Below are 14,645 nucleotides of genomic sequence, written 5' to 3' on the forward strand. Positions count from 1 at the left end.
CAGCTTCATCTTTCAGTGGTAGCACCACCCGAGCAGAAACTCCCATATTAGGCCCCCTCATAAAAAACTGCAGTGCTCTTCCTAGATATTAGGTCCTTCTGTACTTACATATATAGACGTATAAGAATTTGGATACACGTTTTTGGAGATGTCGTTGCAACAGGGAAACCACACTTCAACTTAGCTAAAATATTTTAAAAATCGTCGAGCTCTCCAGATAGTTATAGTCCCTTCTATACATATATATATGTAGACGTATGAGGATATGGAAACTGGAATAAAGATGAAAATAAAACATTCGTTGGTAGGTGAAAAAGAAGAAAAGACTCTCAGTGAGACTTTAATGCTCGAATCCAAGGCACTGTAGAGTCAGCAGTTAATCACTTCGTTTGCAGACGAGTCAGTGCAAAAAAAAGCCAAATTTATGGCAGACATATAATTTAAAATTTATTTTTCTTCATAAGGACACCACCTGTATCATCTTCAAGATGTTTCAGTACAATTATCTTACATTCAGTGCTTTGCATTAAATGATACACATATTCTCAGAAGATAATCACTGTTAGAGTCAAGAAATTGTCTGGAAAGTAAAGTAATGCTGAATAGTCTTTTGAGATATTCCAGTTCCATTGCAATTAGTTGCATTCAAAGCAGCACTCATTACCAGGAAGACTGCAGACAGACATCTTAAACGGAGGGGTTGTCGCCTTTGGGGCTTTCAGAGGGTGCCAAGATGGCGGACGAAAATTTGCGTTCATCATAAAATGTCACTCGAATGTTGAATGATTATACCCATTGATTATGAAGTCAGTGATCAGCTACATAAATGATCCATTATAAATTCAACCAGTTAGTTGTATCACTTCCTTCGAAGTAAAGCTCCACTCTTCTTCCCTCATTTTTCCACTGAGGTTTATTCGGGCTTGGGCAAGTAAAGGGTATTACGTTGCAGGCAGTTCACCACTAGAATACTTGTACCATGAAATAGTGAATTTTGAATAATCTACAAATAATGATGCTGAGACGAAGCCTAAGATAAGTACTCTCCTCCTCTTTGTATGACAAGAATAGATCAATTTGTGTTAACAACACAGATGGTAGAGAAGAGACGTTTTGGCATAAACAGGGACTTTCGTTCTTATTGCTCTGGAAGCTCATTTAGTGTGGCGTATGATATCGGAAACATCCACAGGCACATCTCCTTGAAGAGGTTATCTCCCGCGAGGGGGTCGTGCCGTCAGTGCGCCTCGCGTGGTGGGGTATTTGTAGCATCCCTTTGGCTCCTAACTGCATCAACTTCTTAGCATTTTACTTTATTTGGCACTTCCTTTCTTCCATCTTGCTGCCCAACCTCTCTAACTATGACATCTTAGTGAAATTGCGGGGTTTTCTTCCAGTTGCACTTCAGACCCTTCTTGTTCATCGACTTTAGTTTCTGGCTCTCTTGATCTTGCTGTCCTGTCGCTCCAACTCCCAGTGCTCGTCTTGACAGCATACATTTCATAAGATTAATTCACCCGCATGCATCCTGTGGAAAGAACTCAAACCCTACAAAATGATACAGGGATTAGGATCTTTGTTGCAGAGTAATGAAATCCCATGTTTGTCTTGAAGTAACACCAGAGACACCCACGAGCGCATCTTAAAAAACCCAGCTGACTGACAACGGATAGGATGTAACTGCCTTGGTTATTAATATTTTTCATCTAGACATTCAGTGTCCGAAACCTATGACAGTGGAACGAAGCCCTCCGTAACGGATAAAATCACAGCAAACGTTTCTATCAAGTATATTCATTGAAAAGGAAGACAAATGAGAAATGTGAGTCTCGCCCACCTGCTTTTCAATTGCAATCCCCTGTTTATTCAAGAGTACACCCACACCAAATCATTTTGAAAAGCGATCATGATGCAATATGTCATTAGACGTCTGGCTTAGTTTTCATTTTTTTTCTCGTAGTTTTGTGTGTCATTGCTGACACGCCGTTTTTTACTATTTTTATTGTTATCTTCCGTCTACCTTGATAAACATTTTGTTGATCCACAATAAAAGATAAAAAAATATTAGAATTGAAAGAGAAATGCCTCATTAAATTTCTGAACATTTAACGTCTTTAGAGTTTATCATCTCTGTCATGGCCCCAAAATAAAATGAAATAGCAAATATATCACTAATGTTTTTACTAGTTACACTAGTTACACTCTGCTACGAAGAACGAAGTCTCCAATGCATAGTCCTATAAGAACGTAACAGCAAAAGCATCTCAAATTCGCAGCTCTCTTTGTCAATGAAAACGCCAAAAACTATGAAAAGTACCCTTAACCGCTGCCCCCCCCAAGAAAAAAAAAAAAAATAAATAAACTGTTGCTTTCTCCTTTGGAGAATGTTCATTTCTGTAACGTACCCAGAGTCACCAGACATAAAGATGACCCACGAAAAAAAAAAATCGAAATAGGCGGCAATTGCTGCAATTTTTAATTAACAGTAAATTTTCTCGCCGACATCCTATTCCACGGGCCACTATCATTTTTTTTTTTTAAGGAGGGACGGGGGAGGCCTGCTTCTTCCAGTTCTAAATATAATCCTATTATAAGAAACCTCCATTTTCTCCCATTTCGAGGTATTCCTAATGCAAAGGGTGGCTGCTGTGCTGATGTGGTTATTCTTCTTCTTTTATTATTATTATTATTATTATTATTATTATTATTATTATTATTATTATTACAGATATGGAACTCAGATAAATCTAAAACAAACTGAAATAATGAGGACAGAGTATGCACAGAGGAATAAACAGCAGTAGATGAGGAAAAAATCAATGAAGATGAATCTTTCAAATATTTAGTTGGAATTTCGTGAAAGACTAAAAAAGACAAATCAAGCAATGGGCTGACTGTGCGAGATTAGATCAAGTAGACTGATATTACAAAAAAGTTCAAGTGATTATGGTATGACAGTGAAAATATATGTATATATATAAATGCATGAAAAATGATGTCCATTTTAAAACTAAACTTTGAGAAGGGTATTAGGAGTCAGAACGCAAGAATGAGAAATGATATCGCAAGGGAAATGACAGCAGATCATACCCAGATGACATAATCATGAAAGGGAGGCGAAGATGGTTTGGACGTGTCCTCCGAGCAACCCTTGAGAGAACAGACGGCAGGCGATAGTGTCAATTGGAAGATCCAGACCTACTTGCATGAGAACTAGTATGAGGCAGGAAGCCGGAGAGGAGTGGAGATTTGTGAAAGTCAAGACACAAAGAACACTTGATTAGCGAAATTGCACAGGGATGATGGCTAACCATTTATATATCAAATTAATGCCAAAGGATTGGTGACGTCAGTAGTGGTTATTATATTATTATTATTAAAACATACATATTCCAGATAGGTACACCACAAGGCCAACAACTTGTAAGACAAAGGTACAGTAATGCGTCAGCACGAAAACGAAAAGTGGGGTCAAAACAGGGCTAAATGACAGAATTGTCATCTCTTACTTCCATTCCCGTCTGCCCTGAAAATTTGATGGTATTCCTAACACTTTCAACTCATTCCACTTTTGTGTTTCTGAACATCTTACTCAGTCACGTTAGCAATGAGGAATCAACCCAACCCTGGCAGTGAAAATGGCTTATTGTTGGCATACATTGATATATACGTAACATGTATATTAATGTATGTGCTTGCGTGTGATTTATATAAACTTAACACAAAAATGCGCAGAGTATTTTTCTACATATTTAGGTATGGTTTTGTGCGTAAATGCTTCTATGTATATATATATATATATATATATATATATATATATATATATATATATATATATATATATATATATATGTGTGTGTGTGTGTGTGTGTATGTGTGTGTGTAATACTATATATATATATATATATATATATATATATATATATATATATATATATATATATATATATATATATATAATACTCAAACAGTATTTGCTGTGGCAAAATATACCGAGCACAATGAGACATTATGAAACGACGTCATTTCTTTTTTATGTACATCGACTTAGCTATACGTATAAGTATTAAAGGAACCAACATTGGACTGCGTTGTTTAAAGTTAATATCTACATTTTGAAGTCATTATTTATGGATTTATTTGGCACTGCAGACTTGCCTTACAGCAGCATTAGTCAGTGCACCTCACGGGGTGCACTGTAGGCATTACTAAAGTTTCTTTGCAGTGTCCCTTCATCTCCTAGCTGTAACCTTTTCAAATCCTTTTACTGTTCCTCCATTCATATTATCATTACTCCATCTTGCTATCTACCCTCTCTTAACCATTATGTCATAGTGCAACTGCGAGGTTTTCCTCCTGTTACACCTTTCAGACCATCTTACTCTCAATCTCCTTTCCAGCGCTGGATGACCTCATAGGTCCCAGTCTTGGCCTTTGGCCTAAACTCTATATTCCATTCCATTCACCGTTTGAAAGAAATATTTTTTCTGGTATATTCATTGTGAATCCACACTGCAGTACATGTCTTGAACTTATCACACACACATCACAAACAGGTTGAATACAATCTATACGACTTATACTGGTAGGCCTATAACCTGTTCTTCATCAGGTTGTGTAGCGTTTGCCGTTTTCCACTTACGGCCGTTTATGTGTTTTCCACAAGCTTGTGAGATTGTATATGTTAAGTTGTCGACGTGTGCTTGTGGCATAATTTACTCATATCAACAATGTCAAAACCGGGATAACGTCAGCAACAGTAAAACAATATTACTCGGTATTGAATCTTGATTGCAAAAGGATATAGATATATATAAATATATATATATATATATATATATATATATATATATATATATATATATATATATATATATATATATATATGATGAGAGAGAGAGAGAGAGAGAGAGAGAGAGAGAGAGAGAGAGAGAGAGATTCGTGTTTTTCACTTTGATTTCAGTTGAAGAAATACCTTCACTTGTGTCTCTTAAACAGATGCTAGCAAAATGATTGTTATTGCAAATTCCATTCTTTATTATGAAATGCTCCAAATAGGGCTGTTAACCTACTGACAAGTAACAAAATAGATTCCCAAATACGATAGATGATGAAAAAGCCAAGCGAGGAGAAAGAAGTACAATAAAATAACAATTCAATGAGGGTAAATCAAAAGACAAACTAATAAATACAGCAGTTGATAAACCTCAGAAAAATAGAATTGGGGCAGAGGATCCTTTCAGCATAAAAGTACATTTCATCCATGCCCCGAAGGAGGGAATTTTTAGAACAGAATCCCGAAAATACAAATTTTCTCGGAATTGGACCAATCACCTTCACTTTCTTTTTCTTCCTGATTCCCTCTGAAATCCCTCCTCTCCACACCCTACCAACCCACCCCCCCCTCCCCTCTAACCTGATCCGCCCAACCTACCCTCTCCCTAATCACATATTCTCGTCATTTCCTGAAATATTGATATCCTGCATATGTTATTCTGGCGACTGAATTAGGCAAGTGATTAAACCTTTACATGTGTATTTTCTTTTTCTGTTTTATTTGTATGGTGCTGTGCATGTATGCAAGTATATTTTTTATGACCAAAGGCCAGTTGCACGGACAGCCCAATGCCTTAATTGCCCAGGCCCGAATAAAACGATACGGAAAAACAAAAGAAACGACATCCTCGAATTGCAAAGGATGGAGAGTTTTCAGAGACAGTGAGTAGCTATTTTTATCTGTCGTAATTGTTCACATCCAGGCATCCTATTCTGTGTAAGTCTAAGCCTGCTTAACATGCTTCGTAATTGTCTCATACTAGTGTGTAGCTTCACATTTTGAATGATGATAGAACATTTTGAATGTCAATTCGAGAACATTTCGATTTTCAATTCTTCCAGAGAAATTCTGAAAAAAAAACTTGAATTTAAATTCTGATGTAAAAAGGAGAATTTCCATTCTTTGGAAAATAAAATAGTAATTTCAACTCTTTGGGTAAAAATTTTAATTTCTATTCTGTAAAAAAAATTCATTTTTTTCTCTGTCTCAGAAAAATTCGAATTTCAAATCTTTTAGAAAAGAAACGCATTCCAGTTATCTAAAAAAAAAAATTCAGTTCTGTGGAGTAAAATTTAAATTTCATTTGAAAAGAATATTAGAAATATATTTCCTTAAGTATGTTTCAATCCCTTTAAAAAATCGCTTATCCGAAAACAAATCGAATTCTAGTCTTTGCGAAAAGACTAAAATTTCAGCTGAAACCCAGCGTTGTGTTCCTTGAATTATGATGTATAAACTTCAATTTAAATCGTTTATAAATGCTAAAAATCGGATTTTATCTCCTTGAGAAAAATTCTACTTTCAATCCTTTGAAAAAAAAAAAAAAAAAACCAGCAGCAGTGTTATTTAGTCCCTAACACAATTTTTTTTTTTTTTTTTTTTTTTTGCGTCATACCTATGTTTGTGAAACCTCACATCGCACATCAGAGATTTCCCAAGTCAGCGGCAGTGACGGGAATAACGCAAGATATGAGGAAAGCGCAAAATCCTATCAGGGGACGTTTCCGGAGATAGACAGACATCATCCGCGAAAGCCACGAGTCAAATGGTGTGGGCGTGGATTGCTGCTGCATGCCTCACAATTCCTTTTGTTCTCTACTTGAGAACTCTATCCTCTTATTATTCATTTTTGACCACTTGCGGCATGTGGAGGTTCGATCCCCATAATCCGCAGAATTCGAGCACGGAAAGAATTCGAGCCCAGATCGCCCCAGGCTGGAAAGTACGCATGAAGGGAATGAGTTCTTTTACGTCACTGCGTATTCGTACGTTACTGTTACTTGCTCTGGGGTGAACGTGGCTCCTTCCCCCCCTGGAACATCGATATTTAATTCATTTCACCTGATCACGAGTTACCCAAGGCATCAAAGAGGATATAAGATGGCGTGTGTTTACCCTCCCACACACGTACTACACAAACGGTTCCCCTCGACTATCGAACTCCAGATATATTTTGGGGGGGGATCCCTATATTCTTGCGATAATATACATTCCCAGTAACTACTTAATAGATTGCTGGTGTCATGTGTGCCATGTTGATCATCCTCATTACATCTTTCCCTCACTTTCCTGGGGACAAACCTGTCAAAACAACGTAACTTCGTGGCCATTCTGATCGAAGTATCTGATACACCATTAACAATTCATGCATAGAAATTTCATGTGGCGATGTATCCGAGGCCGAATCATCAGCTGCTCGGCACGGAATACATGACAGTGATTAGTCCCAGGCATAAGCAATCGATAATAAATGCATTTGCGTCTGGTGGACCGATATTCTTTACCGGATCACACTGTATTTCCCGAAGGGGAGACAAACTAGCGAGCTACGATTTTTGCGTTGCATTCTGCGTTGGTACCCTCGACATAATCAATGGAATGGTGTCACAGGCTCCGAGACACATTCTTCCTTCTCTCCCTGTGCATTTGACATGGATATAACGCCTTTATTGATTTTCTGTATAACCATTTAGTAAGCAGAGAGAACCCACCCTCTGGTAACTAACACAAGGGGCAGCTGACACCACTGAGGAGTGGGAGGAGGAGGAGAAGGAGGAGAAGGAGGAGGATGAGCGCAACCTTCCCGGAATCTTTCCCGAATTTCGACACCCTCACTGACCTGGGATGGTGGATGTATTTACTGCCGCTTCTTCCGCAGTCCAAAGAGGATTTGTACAATAAGTCCAGTCGAAGGAAGAGACACTGTTTCACGGTAAATATTATCAATACTGGCCTCCTTCCCGCGGCTCAGCGTCCTCTCGGTCTCACTCACTCACTCACAACACAAAACGGCTGCTCTCTCCGTGACGTCATCAACATGGCCGCCACTATATTGATCAGCTGGACGGTAAAGAAGGAGCACGACATTCTTTTCAAATATTGTTTCTGAGTTTTTTTTCTCTTTCTCTCCCTTTGTTTTTCGGTCAGTCATTCAAAGACCCTTCGACCAATGGCGTTGATGAGAGACCCCTGCCCCGCTAAGCGTCTTTAAAGCCAACAAACCTTTGGTTGATTGTAGAATCACTATGGTGAGTATGCCAACTTATGGATCCTCTCTCCGTGACTTATTTTTTTTCAAGAAGCATGGATGGCCGTCCCTCCAGTGATAGCGGCATTCAGCTGTGTCTATCGATTCATTCAGACTTCCAGTGGGCGGCGACAGGGAAGGACGTTAGTTAACATTACTGGAGGCAAAAATTCTCTCTCTCTCTCTCTCTCTCTCTCTCTCTCTCTCTCTCTCTCTCTCTCTCTCTCTAATCGCTTTTTTTCTCTCTCCTGTTTTGAGAAGGAACGTGCGACAGAGCTCCAGAATTCGGGAGCAGGAACGTGTTCCCAGAATAAAGTCAACCACCAAGACTTCCTTTTGAAGAAGATACCCGAAAAAAAAAAATTATCCCCAGTTACCTTGAACAATCAGACTTCCTATAAGTAAATGATTAACAGCAATTGAAGATGATTCTTCATACGCGACAAGAAAAGAAATGAGGTTATTTCCAGCCGAAAGAATGTCCAAATTGGAAGATTCGCTTAAAGGAAAGTGTGCACACGTGACGGGGCAGGTGTAGGCGGAATTGCTTGATTGCAAAAACATATGCGTATATACAGTGTAGTTTTGCCTTATAATAGTGACTATACACACACACACACACATACACACACACACATATATATATATATATATATATTATATATATATATATATATATACACACACACACATGTACATATAAAGAGAGAACGCATGAACATAATAATCATTCTCAATGTAACAACATTTGACGATAGGCTGTGTATGTGTGGTAACCGAAAAAAAAAATAATAAATTCGAAATTGGGCGTAAGGTAGGCTATGTAGAATCCGAGAAAGGTTTGGGAGTATGAACTGAAGCAGGAAAGAGAAATGAAATAAGTTAAGCTAAGTTAGGTTAGGTCCGTGAAGTTTCAAAACTTTTAAATGGTTTAGTTTGTTAACATTTGCAAGGAGCAACCAGATTTAGCACCTGCCCTCTCTCTCTCTCTCTCTCTCTCTCTCTCTCTCTCTCTCTCTCTCTCTCTCTCTCTCTCTCAAATTTACAGTTAAAGGTGTAAATTATATATACATACATACATATTATTATTATTATTATTATTATTATTATTATTATTATTATTATTATTATTATTATTATTATTATTATATTATTCAGAAACCTATTTATATGGAACAAGCCCACCGGGACCATTGACTTGAAATTCAAGCTTCCAAAGAATATGGTGTTCATTAGAAATGAGTAAGAGGAAGTAAAGGCAAATACAGGAAGAAGAGACTCCACTTATTAAGAAAAAAAAACACATTGATAAATTAACAAATAGATAAAAATATATTAAAATGCAAATAAGAGTAGTCATGTATTGCACCTTCGTGCGAACTTCTGAAGTTCCAGTTACACGACTTCCTCGGGGAGGCTGTTCCAGAGTCCAGCGGTGTGAGGAATAAAGGAACTCTGGAAACCTCTGGAACTGAGAAGTTCGACAGCGAGGAGGCGCATTGACTGCAAACTGGTGCTGCTGTTCAGAGAACCTGGTTGCTCTCGGCAGAAAAGGGGGTTCATGGATCAGTTGTAAATGTGAAATCTCTGATGAAATACAGCTTATGAACAAGTGACAAACAAGAGACCATCCGCCGATGGTCTAAGTCACGACAACTGCTATTAGGAAACAGAAACCTAACACGACCAGTCACTCTAACTAAAAGAGATAAATCTCCGGCAGTAGCAGGCATCCACACCGGAGAACGGCATTCCACTAGTAAAGGGAGTACAATCAATCTAAATGAGGTTGCATTGATTTTACTTATATATACTATATATATATATATATATATAATATATATATATATATATATATATATATATCTATATATATATATAGTGTGCTATTATTCACGTATCTACTTCAAATATTCTCTCTCTCTCTCTCTCTCTCTCTCTCTCTCTCTCTCTCTCTCTCTCTCTCTCTCTCTCTCTATGATATATATATACATATATATATATATATATATATATATATATATATATATATACATATATATATGTGAATAATTATCACAATCGAACCGTGATTCATTTATATATCATTCGAGCTACAAATGTCCTTTAATATCTAAATTCACTCTACCTCGGAATTGATATATTTTCATATATGTAACCGAAGGAGGGGAAATTTTTAGTTGATAATAATTTCGTCCCCACTTGGGATCGAACCACCATCAAGCCAACAGGCTGACTTGATAGCGTCACTGTCTGTCCTGATTTCGTTCCCGTCCACTTGGATGGTGGTTCGATCCCATGTAGGGACGAAATTATTATCAACTAAAAAATTCCCCTTCGGTACATATATGAAAATATATTAAATTCCGAGGTAGAGTGAATTTAGATATTAAAGGACATTTATAGCTCGAATTATATATATATATATATATATATATATATATATATATATATATATATATATATTATATATTATATATATATATATATATATATATATCACATACATATATATATTTGCGTGTGTGCTTATTATTCGCGTTTCTACTTCAAATATTCTCTCTCTCTCTCTCTCTCTCTCTCTCTCTCTCTCTCTCTCTCTCTCTGTGAGCGTGTATATGGATTAGTGTTATTGTCATGGTTGCAAATGTTGGTGGTCATAAGCCTGTGAGGGATATGACGTTGTTTAAATTAGCTAGTACATTTTGGCTTAATACCTCTGAAATATATGTCAAATATTGTGTACTAATGAGTAAACTTATTTATTTATTTACCTATATAGCCCTTTTTTTTCCCCGGAGTCCTAAAATCGGCAAGATCGTTGGAAGTCTCTTTTTCATCCCACATTCCACGTCTATGTAGCAATAAAAATCATACTTGACTCATTCCTAATCTTACTTCAAATGTAATTTCAGTCTGTTTGAGACCTAAATCTTATTCGGCCCTCTCCGGTGGCTCATTGTTGACCAAAAGCTTAGTTAGTGACATGTCGATCTGTTGGCTCTCCTGGTCGAGGCGCCGAGGGAGATTCCATTATGGCGCAAGACGCTCTCAGATGCTGTCTCCTCATCAGCAATTGCCATGAACAGGGGATTTTTAGACTTCACACACGTATTGTCATTTTTTTTTTCTTTTTCGTAACTTTCACTGTGAATGAAGTAATCTTGGGTATCTGTACTTTTGGGGAAACTTTATCATGATCACTCAACGTACGACTTGTCATATATATGGTTGAGCGTCTGCAACCTAAGCTGCAACTTTAAAGCGGTAAATCTTCATATTCAGTAATGATAAGTATATAGGATTCACGCAGCATTGCTATGTCGTCTTTTAAATCATGTTATTTTGTCCCAGTTGAATTCTCTAGTGCTTTATCTTATCGCTTTTATTGGAACGGTTCTGATTAGTATACTGTTACAACATCCGATTGGCCTATAGAGGTTTGGTGTAAAGACGAGTAGTTCAAGATTATGTCCGAAATCAGATATCCATTTGAATTACGAGGGATTTTTTTGTGAGATTTCCAATTAAAAGACCTTATTGTGGACGAGCCTACAGCGGTAGGGAATGAGTTAAACCATATCCATCTAGAGTTCGTTTATTTGCTCTGTTTTACTTACCAAAATAAGTCCTCATAGGATGATTCTTCGTTGCCATATTGTCAACTGTTTTCCTATGCAAGGCAATAGCTTGCCATAAATTCGAGAGATTTAGTCGCTAACACGGTTGCACATGTGAACTGTTCCAGATGACTAATGTTTCATGACAAAATGAGTCCAAAGTGTTTCTCAAGAATTTAATGATTGGTGTATTTAAGGAAAGAAATTATTCTTTAAAATCAGGCGTTTGGAATAAGCCATATTTTTAACTTTCACCATGATGTGAGCTGAGCCATCTATTGGATGGACAGGGTTTTCAACCATAGAGATCATCCAATAAGCAACTTGCTATTTCTAAAGGTACTATTGGGTGTCGTTTAAAAAGAAAAGCGGTATAATCTTACGCATTTTCGAAAGGATTGGCTCCATCATGTGCATTCAAGAAAGATTTCTGTTCCATGTTCATTTTAAAAGTATTTCTTATAAAATAAGGGGATCGCTGACACCTGACAAGTAAAATGGTAAGATGTAATTATTATATCCGGGTAAAGAGGTAATTAAGATGCGATGATTAAATCTTGGCAGCAACAAAAGAATAAAAACCTTATGAGGAAAAGGGTTTATTCGAAGACCATGTCGGCCGGCGACGTTGATTATAACTACAATGGTACTTGAGCAATGAGTCAAGGATCATATAGAAAGAAAATAAAATGACGAAAGTAATTGAATAAGATGTGCATCGACTTGCAGCCATCATGGAATTCTAACTCTTGTTAAATCAGTAAAAATATATAACACCTTTTCTTGAGGGATGGACTTGTAGAAGAATGATTTACTGTATTATTATCGAGGTCGCGTCAATCCGCCTTATGACTTCCCCTTCATAATACTTTTATTCAGCTGACTTACTGATAGCAAAATAAAAAATGGAATAGGATACGGATCATGACAGTAATGAAGAAGTCTGTCTGCTCTAAACCGAAAAAGAATTGTATATCTCGTTCAGAAGTCTGAAGAATATTTAATCGTATCACGGTCATGCTGTACCCTCTAATATCAGCTACAACCATAGATGATGATGATGATGATGATGATGATTATTATTATTATCATTATTATTATCATTATCATTATGATGTCGAAAAATTTGCACTCTTCAACAATTGTGTACCATGTCAGTCCATACACTACATGACATAGAGCATTACTCTTTCCTTAGGGTTGAATTACTGTCCTCCTTGTGTCAAATTATTATTATTATTATTATTATTATTATTATTATTATTATTATTATTATTATTATTATTATTATTATTATTATTATTAGAAATTTCTAGTGTAGTAAATCCATTGATTTGCATTTCAATCCTTTCCAAGGATTTTCGTCGCCTACATGAGAAATAGGTAACCGATGGATTTCTCTATTTCAAACTGAGGAGAACATTACGTAAGTAGGTCAATAAACTTGAGATAAAATTCCTTTTTCATTCTGGATGATTTCTCTCAGAATCTTTCGGATATCATACATTAGGCTCAAGTCTTTTTCTTGAACGCCGAATTTATTCTTTTATCTTTAGATGAATAATTAATACCATGGATTTACGTTACAGTTCCCTTTTGAGAGGGACGTTCAGTATATTGGAGGAAACAATTTACAATTCATTTATTTTTTTAAATGAAGTCCCTGATATTGAGAAAAAGGCTTTACAATTTCTTGTGGAGATAAGATTCCACGATCTCGTAGGCCGAGTCTCAAAGGACAGATTTTGAATGTCGTGTCAGTAATGTAATAGACGTTATTGTCTTTTTTAGGTTCGTTCCCGTGAATGGACACAAATCCTTACGTTGACAGGTGATAAGATAAAGCTGAGAGAGCGAAAGAAGTTAGTTGTAAAAGGTTATTGTGTTATGAACTCAGATAAGAATAAGGGCCAGTTGAATGGCATGTTCATGGCCTTAATAGGTAACCGTTCCTTATTTCACTTTATCTGACTTTTTTTTTATTCCGTGACCAAAGTGTATGACAGGCAAAATGATTGATCTGTTAATTTACGCACTGTGCCGCTAAACCAGTTTTGGTCATCAATGGAGTCATTTCAGCGTGTGTATCTGATAGAAAGTCACGATATTTCTCTTTCTTTGACATTCTAGGTGTTCAGCCTGTCTCCCCACCCCCACCCCCCACCCCCCACCGCCCCCGCCCCCGCTCGCCCACCCACCCCACCCCCATCCTTCCCTCCAATAAAAATAGGGCATGGTCAAAGGAAAACCAAAGCAAGGGAAAATTTCCAAAGCTTGTCCTGGAGGGAAAGCAGTCAAATTACCGTGGATTCCGAGGTTAACTGGCTGTGGCAGGTAGGATTTCTGGTCAGCAGTGACTGATCCAAGTTTTGGAGATTAGAACACTTCCGTAAGACTGCTTTATCGTCCTGTTTAAGTTGGTTGTAACTTAATCATTACCCCACTATAGCTAGTTCACTTAAGGTAGATTCTTGGATGAGCCAAATGCTTACGAGACGTTTGTTTGGAGGCCACTGATTGGCTGGTACCGGGAGGTAGGCAGCTCCCAGCCAATCAGCGTCCGCCAAACGAACGTCTCGTAGGCGTAGGGCTCACCCAAGAATCTACCTTAAGTAAACCCGTTATAGTTTGTGGAATTAGTCACTTTTGCTGTTGGAAATATGTCATTATAAATAAGACCAATGAACTTAAGAAAATGTACTAAATTAATTTGTCGGTAGAATAATTGAGTACTTTCTGATAATATCTGAGAGGTGTTATTAAACGACGAATGAGCCTGAAGGTGATTATATAAATCCGTTAGTACTTGAAGAATATAAACCCGTTCTGAACAATATCACTGCGTGGCATTACACGAATAATGATGTGGCTAGTATGAAGGATTAACCTACAATATTGCATCGATTCTCAGATTATAAATGGATGCGATGTTCTAGATGGC

At 37.2% G+C, this 14,645-nt stretch overlaps 2 protein-coding genes across 3 annotated transcripts in view; one reads left to right on the forward strand and one right to left on the reverse strand.

The window, feature by feature from the left end:
* The window catches only part of LOC135223716 (ras-related protein Rab-3-like), a 192,897-nt gene that overhangs the window by 175,018 nt on the left and 3,234 nt on the right, over positions 1 to 14,645 (reverse strand). Inside the window, exon 1 of one of the 2 annotated variants that reach the window (XM_064262456.1) lies at positions 7,677 to 7,864. The exons of the other annotated variant lie outside the window; for it this stretch is intronic. The gene's annotated coding sequence lies outside the window, so the exon portion shown is untranslated. Of the gene's footprint in view, positions 1 to 7,676; positions 7,865 to 14,645 lie in introns of those variants that run through there. 2 annotated transcript variants of the gene reach the window in all.
* The window catches only part of LOC135223714 (cytochrome P450 2L1-like), a 221,466-nt gene that overhangs the window by 163,493 nt on the left and 43,328 nt on the right, over positions 1 to 14,645 (forward strand). The gene's annotated exons all lie outside the window — the stretch shown is intronic.

The sequence above is a fragment of the Macrobrachium nipponense genome, chromosome 10 (genome assembly GCF_015104395.2).
Source record: "Macrobrachium nipponense isolate FS-2020 chromosome 10, ASM1510439v2, whole genome shotgun sequence".
NCBI lineage: Eukaryota > Metazoa > Arthropoda > Malacostraca > Decapoda > Palaemonidae > Macrobrachium > Macrobrachium nipponense.